This window comes from Anguilla anguilla, chromosome 3 (assembly GCF_013347855.1).
Source record: "Anguilla anguilla isolate fAngAng1 chromosome 3, fAngAng1.pri, whole genome shotgun sequence".
NCBI lineage: Eukaryota > Metazoa > Chordata > Actinopteri > Anguilliformes > Anguillidae > Anguilla > Anguilla anguilla.
In genome coordinates this window covers 69199379-69207712 of record NC_049203.1, presented here as the reverse complement: position 1 = coordinate 69207712, position 8334 = coordinate 69199379, and the positions used below count along the sequence as shown (strand labels likewise).

The 8334-nt window shown below is 54.0% G+C and overlaps 1 protein-coding gene across 1 annotated transcript in view; it reads right to left on the bottom strand.

Annotated features, from left to right (window-relative positions):
* Positions 1-8334, bottom strand: part of itgb5 (integrin, beta 5) — a 46765-nt gene that overhangs the window by 7048 nt on the left and 31383 nt on the right. The gene's annotated exons all lie outside the window — the stretch shown is intronic.

The following is an 8334-nucleotide window of genomic DNA, read 5'->3' as shown; positions in this document are numbered from 1 at the left end:
GCGGTTCGGATTCCGTGCCGCCGCTCCAGCGCTCTCCTGTCCCGTCACAATGAGCACATTCATGCCGACCCTCAGAGCCATCGCCAACCGGCCGGCCAAGAGAGGAGCGAGCGGTGATGCCTTCTGACAGCCAAACAAACGGGACGGAGAGAGGGAGAGAGAGAGGGAGAGAGAGAGAGAGAGAGAGAGAGAGGGAGGGGGAGGGAAGAGAGAGAGAGAGAGAGAGAGAGAGAGGAGACAGGGGGGGAGAGAGAGAGAGAGAGAGAGAGAGAGAGGAGAGCGGGGGGGAGGGAGGGACAGAGAGAGAGAGATTGAGGGGGAGAGAGAGAGAGAGAGAGAGAGAGAGAGGGAGGGGGGGATAGAGAGAGAGAGAGAGAGAGGGAGAGAGAGAGAGAGAGACAGAGAGAGACAGAGGGAAAGGGAGAGAGAGGGAGGGGGGGAGAGAGAGAGGGAGAGAGAAAGGGAGTGGGAGAGAGAGAGAGAATGGAGAGCTACGGAGGAAAAGCTGGGGGAATAACTCCACAGAAGGGGGAAAATATGGACTCCGCTCAAACCCCCCCAGCAGAGGGGAGGAAAGGCGGTGTGTGTGTGTGGGGGGGGGGGGGATGATAGAATCATCCCATCTGGGGAGAATAACAGAAACGCCTGCTGGCTGGGGCTCTGGCCACAGACCAAAGCAGCAGATGACCTCAGGCTGATAAAGCTGCTACCTCACCCCCCCACCCCCAACACTTCCCCCACTCCCCCCCCCCTCTCAAACAGCTGCCACACTTCCAGCAGCAGCAGCCAGAGCGGGATACTGCGACCTGTCAGCGTACTGCAGTAACCTGCCCGGTGGAACTGGGCGTCACGTGTAAACCCACACCGTCAGTAAGGGAAGAGGCTCAGCGCAGGAGCAGGACTCAGTCACTGGACCACAAGGCCTGTGCATTAGGGCACAGGGTTTGGTCGCACAGTTTGACCGGACACAGTCCTGGGTGGTCAGAAGAGATTGGAGCAGACTCTGTTAGACAGTGCTGGCATCACTCGATGGGGTGGGGGGGTCTGGGGGGGATGGTGCGTTATCCTAACCCTTCCTCAACCGCTACTGGAGAGGGTTCCGGTACAGAACCCCCCCCCCCCCCCCCACACACACACACACACACACACACACACACACACAATCTCTGTACTCACTTCACAGATCGCACAGAGCGGTGCCGAGGCCATGCACATAATCAGAGGTCTGCTAAAACTGCCTGTCAAAAAAAAAAAAAAAAAAAAAAAAACAGCCCCCCCCCCCCTCAAAGAGCGGGTACCGCGGCTCGCGTGAGAATTCGGGGGAGCGCCACGCGTTCGCTCGGGCCCTTCGTGATGAAGACACCGGCCGAGCCTCGCTTTGGAGAGCGGGCGGCTAATGCGGTCCAGGTGCCTGAGGCTCTCAGCAACTGCAGACGAATTCCGCAGGGCTCGGGGAAACGGAGACGGAGAGCGAGCCTTCACATCGCTCCTCACGTCTTCTTCTTTTAATAAACTGGCTGAACGGTCTACAGAGGCCGAGTGGGATCCCGTTTCACAACAAGAGCACGTTTTTCCCCACATCTGCCAGCAGGGGTCGCTGTGGAGGTTAGACATTCTCCACAGGGTTTCATTGCGTGACCCAAAGAATCTCTCCCAATGTAATAATTTCCAAACACCTGCTGATTCGAGCACAAATAATGTGAGGAAATATACCTACCTAACTCGCGGAACATGACCGTGCATGATCTAAAGTTACACGCACGCCAGCTTAATTTTGAACTTCCCAAAAAAAATAGACACAGTCGAGAAAAACACAGCCCGGTTGGGACGCTTCACGAAGCTTCTGAGGAACGGCGGTTAACCAGAATAACCAGAGGTGATCCTCGGGAGAACCCTCTCAAGCTGCCCGGGCGCTCCTCCAGAGCAGGGAGCGTTTCTGTGGAAAAGCCGAGGCTTCCCAAATTAAGCACAGAGGTTACGGGTCAGGACACCCCACCCCACCACACCACACCACACCAGGAGGGCTACTGGAAGAGGCTCGACGGGAGGAGTGACAGGAAGGGCGTGGCCGGGTCACGTGACTCACGTACAACATCTGGAGGCGCAGTCTACTTCAGTGAGCCCCAGCAGGCGAAGGCACAGCAGAGGGGTTCACCCCCGGGGGGCGCCCATGCGCCAGGGAGCAGGAATGCGCCTCAGCCCAACCTGACACCCGTGCTGAGGGGTCCCATTCCAGGGGAGAGACAGTCATACCCCTCCGTTAAAATGCAAACTCAGGCTGGCTGACACTTCCACCTTAAGGCAACTTAAAATACCCGTAGCATGTATCATGTAATGTAGAGTCACGTACAGTAATAACGCAGTGTGAAAATGGCCCCTGCGTCCTTTTTGAAGCAACACCTTGCTTTTCTTGTTTTTTTATGAAAGTGGCGCAGTTCTTCCAGCGCTCATCCCCTTAAAGGAGAGCAGGCCCGGACACATCCCTTCAGCACCTGCTTCCATATCTGCTGTTTTTTTTTTTTTTTCTTTTTCCTTCTCGTTAATAAAGACACAGCGCCGTCTGCGCTGTGGATACGGCGCACGGCGCACGGCGCACACGGGCTCGTACCACCCAGCGACACGCCCGCTGCGTGCAGACACCGGGGGGGGGGAGCGCGTGCTAAGCGCTGCCGCGGCTACACGCTTCAACACGCCGCAGAATTTGAGGTTCATCAATCCGTCCTAGCAACGGCGTTTCATGAGCAACAACCGAGCGGCGCTGCTCCGATGGCGGAAACAGGCCTCGGGGGGGGTCTACAAAGACGCGACTATCATTCCACCATAAGGCAAACACAGCTTTCCTGCTTTCTCATCTTTTATTTTTAAAACAAATTCAGAGAGAAACAACCGATCCCGTGTTGTTCTGTAACAACGGGACGGAGTCATGAATCAGGGCCTTGTTGTGACTCATCACTGTATGCCTACGGGGGTGGGGGGGGGGGAGGGGTGAAAGGAGCAAGGAACGGAACCGGCGCTGTCACCCAGCCCGAGAAAGACGGCGTTGTGTGTGTGAAGTCTGATCGATGAACTCTCTCTCTCTCCATCAACACATCAACAGAGCTGCTGTACCCAGTAACCCCGGATGCTAACCAGGACGCGCAGGGGGAGGAGCTTCCTCACAGGCCCCGCCCTTCCCACCCGCCGCGCAGATGACACGTCGCTAACATAAGCGCTAACGTTTACAGTCGCGGGTCACGCAAAACCACATTCTTACGAGACAGCCCCGTAGATAGATAGGTCAGGGGGTAGGATCTGGAATCTAGCTAACAGAAGTCACGCACGGCAACCAGAGCTTGGTCAAAGGTCAAAGGAGTTATGAGTTTGCATTACATAAAGTAAGTAACCATTACGAATAGCCATGAGACGCCCTCTGTCACTCCCTCAAACAGATGTTCAGCTAAGCACACGCCACTGTGAAGTAATGATTTCTTTTTAAAATTAATGATCTTTTTTGTGTGTTTTCAGTGCACTTGTATACCTCGGCCTTTTTGAGACTCAGATCCAATAGACAAAGATTCATTTTTGTATTAATTCAGTGAGCACGTAGCATCCTGTTAGCATTTATTCTGCATACCACAGATTTAGAATGAGGTCACACAGTTAAGGCATTTTTTTGTTTTTACATCCCATCCAGGCAAGGAATCAGACATTAGTCATGACACAACCACTTAGAAAGGGACAAAAAAAAAAAAAAAAAGAGAATAATAATAATTCTCAAACCCTACTTGAGCGGTAGAACCTACCAAATCACCAAATCACCCAGAGCCCTGAGCAGCTCCAGTCGACGCAGACCTCAAATTGGCAGGTCGCAGGAAGACTGCAGGCTTTAAGCGTCTCTCTCACGGGAGGGAACGCAGAAGGCAGGCCGCCCCCAAAGACAGAGCGGCAGCCGACGCCCACGTCTCACAGTCAGGCAAACTGCAGGCCGCTCTCCCTGCTGGAGGCGGGAGCGAAGGCTGACGCTCGGCCGGGAGCGGCGGAGCGGAGAGAGCGAAGGAGGGGGCAGAAACGTAAACAGAGACCAGGCCTTTCGCAAGACTTCCCAAAATAAACCCAGAGCTCCCTCCACATGAGTTATTCCTGAGAGCGGGGGTCTGGACTGGCCACAGCTTTCCAAATATTTCCTGTCTCGAGTTTTGTGAGCGTGTGTGCGTGTGTGTATGTGTGCGTGTGTATGTGTGCGTGTGTGTGTGTGTGTGCGTGTGTGTGCGTGTGCGCGTGTGTGTGTGTGTGTATGTGTGCGTGTGTGTGTGTATGTGTGTGTGTGTGTGTGTGTGTGTGTGTGTGTGCGTGTGTGTGTGTGTGTGTGTGTGTGTATGTGTGTGTGCGTGTGTGTGGAGTCCCGCCAGACTCCATCCTTCTGTGCCGTCCTTCTCACGGAGCGCTTAAACAAAAGGGGTTCGTTCGGCTCTTTGAGGGGTGCGACGCAGTGAGACCCCAGAGTTCCGAAAAGGAGAAGGAACAGCAGCCCATAGGACGGATGCAGCATAGCTGCCAAACAGAGGGGCTACCCCGAGTGAAAAATTGTTTTAAGGTGTTTTAACTTTTTAAAACACGAACGGGTGGGACCATCACAACAGGAAAATTAAGAATCAGGTATGGCCCGGATTTTGGAAAAACAAAGCACCCACAAGGACGCACGAGGGGAACCCCTCACGTCGCATTAAACCATCTGAGGTGTGAAGTACAAGGGTCGCTTACCCCAGAGTGTACCCCAATAAACTTCTTCCTGTGGAAAATGATCTTTGTGCTCCATAGACCCCCCCTCCTGCCCCCCCCCCCCCCCCCCCCCCCCCCCCCCCCCCCCCAGGAAAGCATTTCCTGGTGTCGGCGCTGGAGCCTCCGCCGTGCCAAAGGAGGAAATGCCTCCTCGGATATCGCCCCGGAGCAGACCGGCGCCCCCTGCTGCCCGCTCTTCTGGCTCCCGTTCACGCTCCCGCCGGCGTCTGAAGCCCCCGGCGACCTTCCCGCAGCGCAGCAGCGACGTAAACGAGCCAGCAGGCCGCGCTGTGGAGCAGCTGCCATAACCCAAACAGCGTCTGGACTGGACGCCATGGGCACCGTCAGCCAGGGAGGAGTGGCTACGGAGATTTTTTAAAATCCTGCCCCAATAACATACACTGGTCTGGGATCAGTATTTCACAACAGCCGAATATAATTATGGGAATGAGTTATCTGATCCTGAGTCAGTTGTTGTGGATGCAAACGAGTAGTTTGAGTACAACAGCGGGGTCAGTGAGTGCAGAGCTACGGTCTACTAGGGGACAGGACAGGATGGAGGGGTGGGCAGCTTCGGACGACCCGTCCCAGCAGCAGCCTGCCCAACCCCCCCCCCCCCCCTCGGCGCTAGGAGGACAGCTGGGCCCCCTCAAATTAATGTGGTGAGAAGAGGAAACAGCCGGAAAGGGAGCAGAGGAAAGTCTCTCACGAGCTCCATTCCAAAGATACGAGACCCAGACTTATCTTCTCACGGGGATTTAAGCACCTATTGGGACAGGACAGGTCTTTGAACATCAGTAGGGACCCATTAATAGGACTCGACTGAAAGGGCTCCATCGAGCTAATACCGGGCAGTAATTTCAAAATAAAAGCTCCATTCCAAAGATATGAAACCCAGTCTAAACTTCACATGGGGATATAAGACATACAGCACCTATCGACAGGACAGGCCTTTAATCATGTGTACGGACAGTTTAATAGGACTCGACATGAAAGGGTGGAGCCAAGCTAATACCAGGCAGTAATTTCAAAGTAAAAGCTCAATTTCGAAGACCGCAGAGTTCACCCTGGCAGTAAAAATCTGACCTCTGAGGTACGGTTGAGCATCTCAAGCGGAGACCTTCATAAAAGTCTGCTTACAGAGGCCGACAGACAGCGAGAAAACAGACATCACGCACTCAGACCGTTTCAAAGAGCAACACAAAATCTATTAGTGTACGCCTCCCCCTCCAGCGCCTAAGAGCCCTGTAAAATACCAGCTCTGATGAAAGCATCGACTGAACAGTATCACATGACCGCACGGTTTTAACTGAACGTCTCTCCACTCTGGGACTGTGCGTGTCGTAAACGCACTGTGTTTGGCTGTTAAAAATATAACTGGTTATAAGAGCGATTCGACCCTTTGTAGTCCCTTAGACAAAGAGGAACAAAGTTTAAGAGAGACCGGTCCCTCTCGTGCCCGGCTGTGGTTGTGTGACGTTATAAAGGCTTGTGGCTTAGCACTCAAATTTCAGCAGAACTCGCTCCCGTTTTACACGGCTATTCTGGAGCCTATCCACTCGCACACAAACCCCGTTGTTCCTGCAGCAGGGGAACCGTGCAGAATTCCCGAATCCCTGCAGGCTATGGAATTCTAGGACCGGAATTCCGGACTGCGATTCTCTCCTCATCGGGTCGGAACGTTCCTCGTTTTCGCAGTCAGGCCCATTTTCGGTTCCGTCCTGCCACTTCGACTCGGGACGTGGTGCGGCACTAAGCACACAGGGCGGTGTGTGGTTTCGCGATTTACGAAAAAACGAAACCAAAAAATGACTGGGTTTAAAAATTTTTAAAAAAGAAGAAAAGAATTTCTGAATATTCTTTAAATGAAGCTCAACAGCTAGCTTCAATTCCGCTTTTCTCAGGAAGCAAAGGGAGACGCTGACATGAGGACTTTCGGGACACTGAAAGTGTGAAGAAAACGAAACGGGTTTAATTAGACTGACAGTCATCACTTTCTCAGCATTGCGCAACAGGGACAAGGTTTAACGTCCTGACAAATCAAAAAATCAAAAACTGAACCGGCAGTTCCTGTTCTGACACCCACTGCCTTGCTGTGTCTGCGCTGCGCTCAAGACTCCTGGAGAATGGAGAAGAAAAACATCGATCCTGTGAGCTGGACTGCACAGAAACCTCACTGCTCTCTTCCTCCGTCGAGCGATGAATATGAATCAGAGGAGAGAAAGCCTCTGCGCCTAGTCCTCCCCTCTGCGGCCTGGCCTCTGCGCGGACATCAGACGCACGGACACAGGACATCAGACGCACGGACACAGGACAGGGCCGCTCTCTGCGCTGCCATCTAAAGCCTGAGGTTAAACACGGTAGCGTTAGACGTTACTGTAAAAAAATAAAATAAATAAATAAATAAATAAAATGGAAGAGAGCTAGGGTGGAAATCGTATTTCACTGCCTTTAACAAAAAAGATAGAGTAGATAAAGATAAAGAGATAAAGATAGATAAAGTTTACAACTTGGAGCAATCTTCGAGCGGAAAACCGCAGATGAGATCATATGAAACGTTTGAAGATGAGACCCCCTGACAGAATAACAGGAAGCGTAGGTCCGGCCTGTTTGGCAGTGAGATCTGCGGCGAGATTAAAAACCACGACCCCTCCCCTCCCCTCCCCTCCCCTCCCCTCCCCTCCCTCCCCTCCCCTCCCGGCGCTCTGGCGGGGCTCTGAGGACTCCGCGAGCGACGGTGTTGTGATGGGCCCGGTCTCGTCTGAGCGAAGCCCGCGCTCCTCAGGCTACGCTCCGCGTCGGGGAGGAAGCGGACGGGAGCGTCTCCCACGGCAACGACTCCGGGGTCGCCGCATTTCACGGCCCCGGGCGTCTGCGACCGCGAACGCAACTTTACCGCCGACTGTGGAAGACGCGGAGTTCGCCAGCTTGAATCCGGCTCGAGCACAGAGGCACAGCACAGCCCTGACCGAGCTTCCTGCAAAGCCCCCCCCCCCCTTCAGCTGCAGACTCAAACAGCATCCAAAAATACACCCCTGAATAAATATACCCCGTCTTTGTGACTGAGCCAACTTTCAGGCCTCTTCAGCTTTGGAGAGTTCTCCTCCAGCCGTCCGGCACTAAGAAGGGTCGCCCTGCTGCGAGAAATCCATCACACAGCCAGCTAAACCAGCACCCTGCCACAACCCAACCCCCACTGCTCAACCCAACCCTCACTGCTCAACCCAACCCTCACTGCTCAACCCAACCCCCACTGCTCAACCCAACCCACCCTGCCACAACCCAACCCCCACTGCTCAACCCAACCCCCACTGCTCAATCCCAGCATTCAGCATCCATCTGACCCAGCCAGCTAACCCAGCACCCTCCCACAACCCAACCCTCACTGCTCAATCCCAGCATTCAGCATCCATCTCACCCAGCCAGCTAACCCAGCACCCTGCCACAACCTAACCCTCACTGCTCAACCCAACCCCCACTGCTCAACCCAACCCTCACTGCTCAATCCCAGCATTCAGCATCCATCTCACCCAGCCAGCTAACCCAGCACCCTGCCACAACCCAACCCTCACTGCT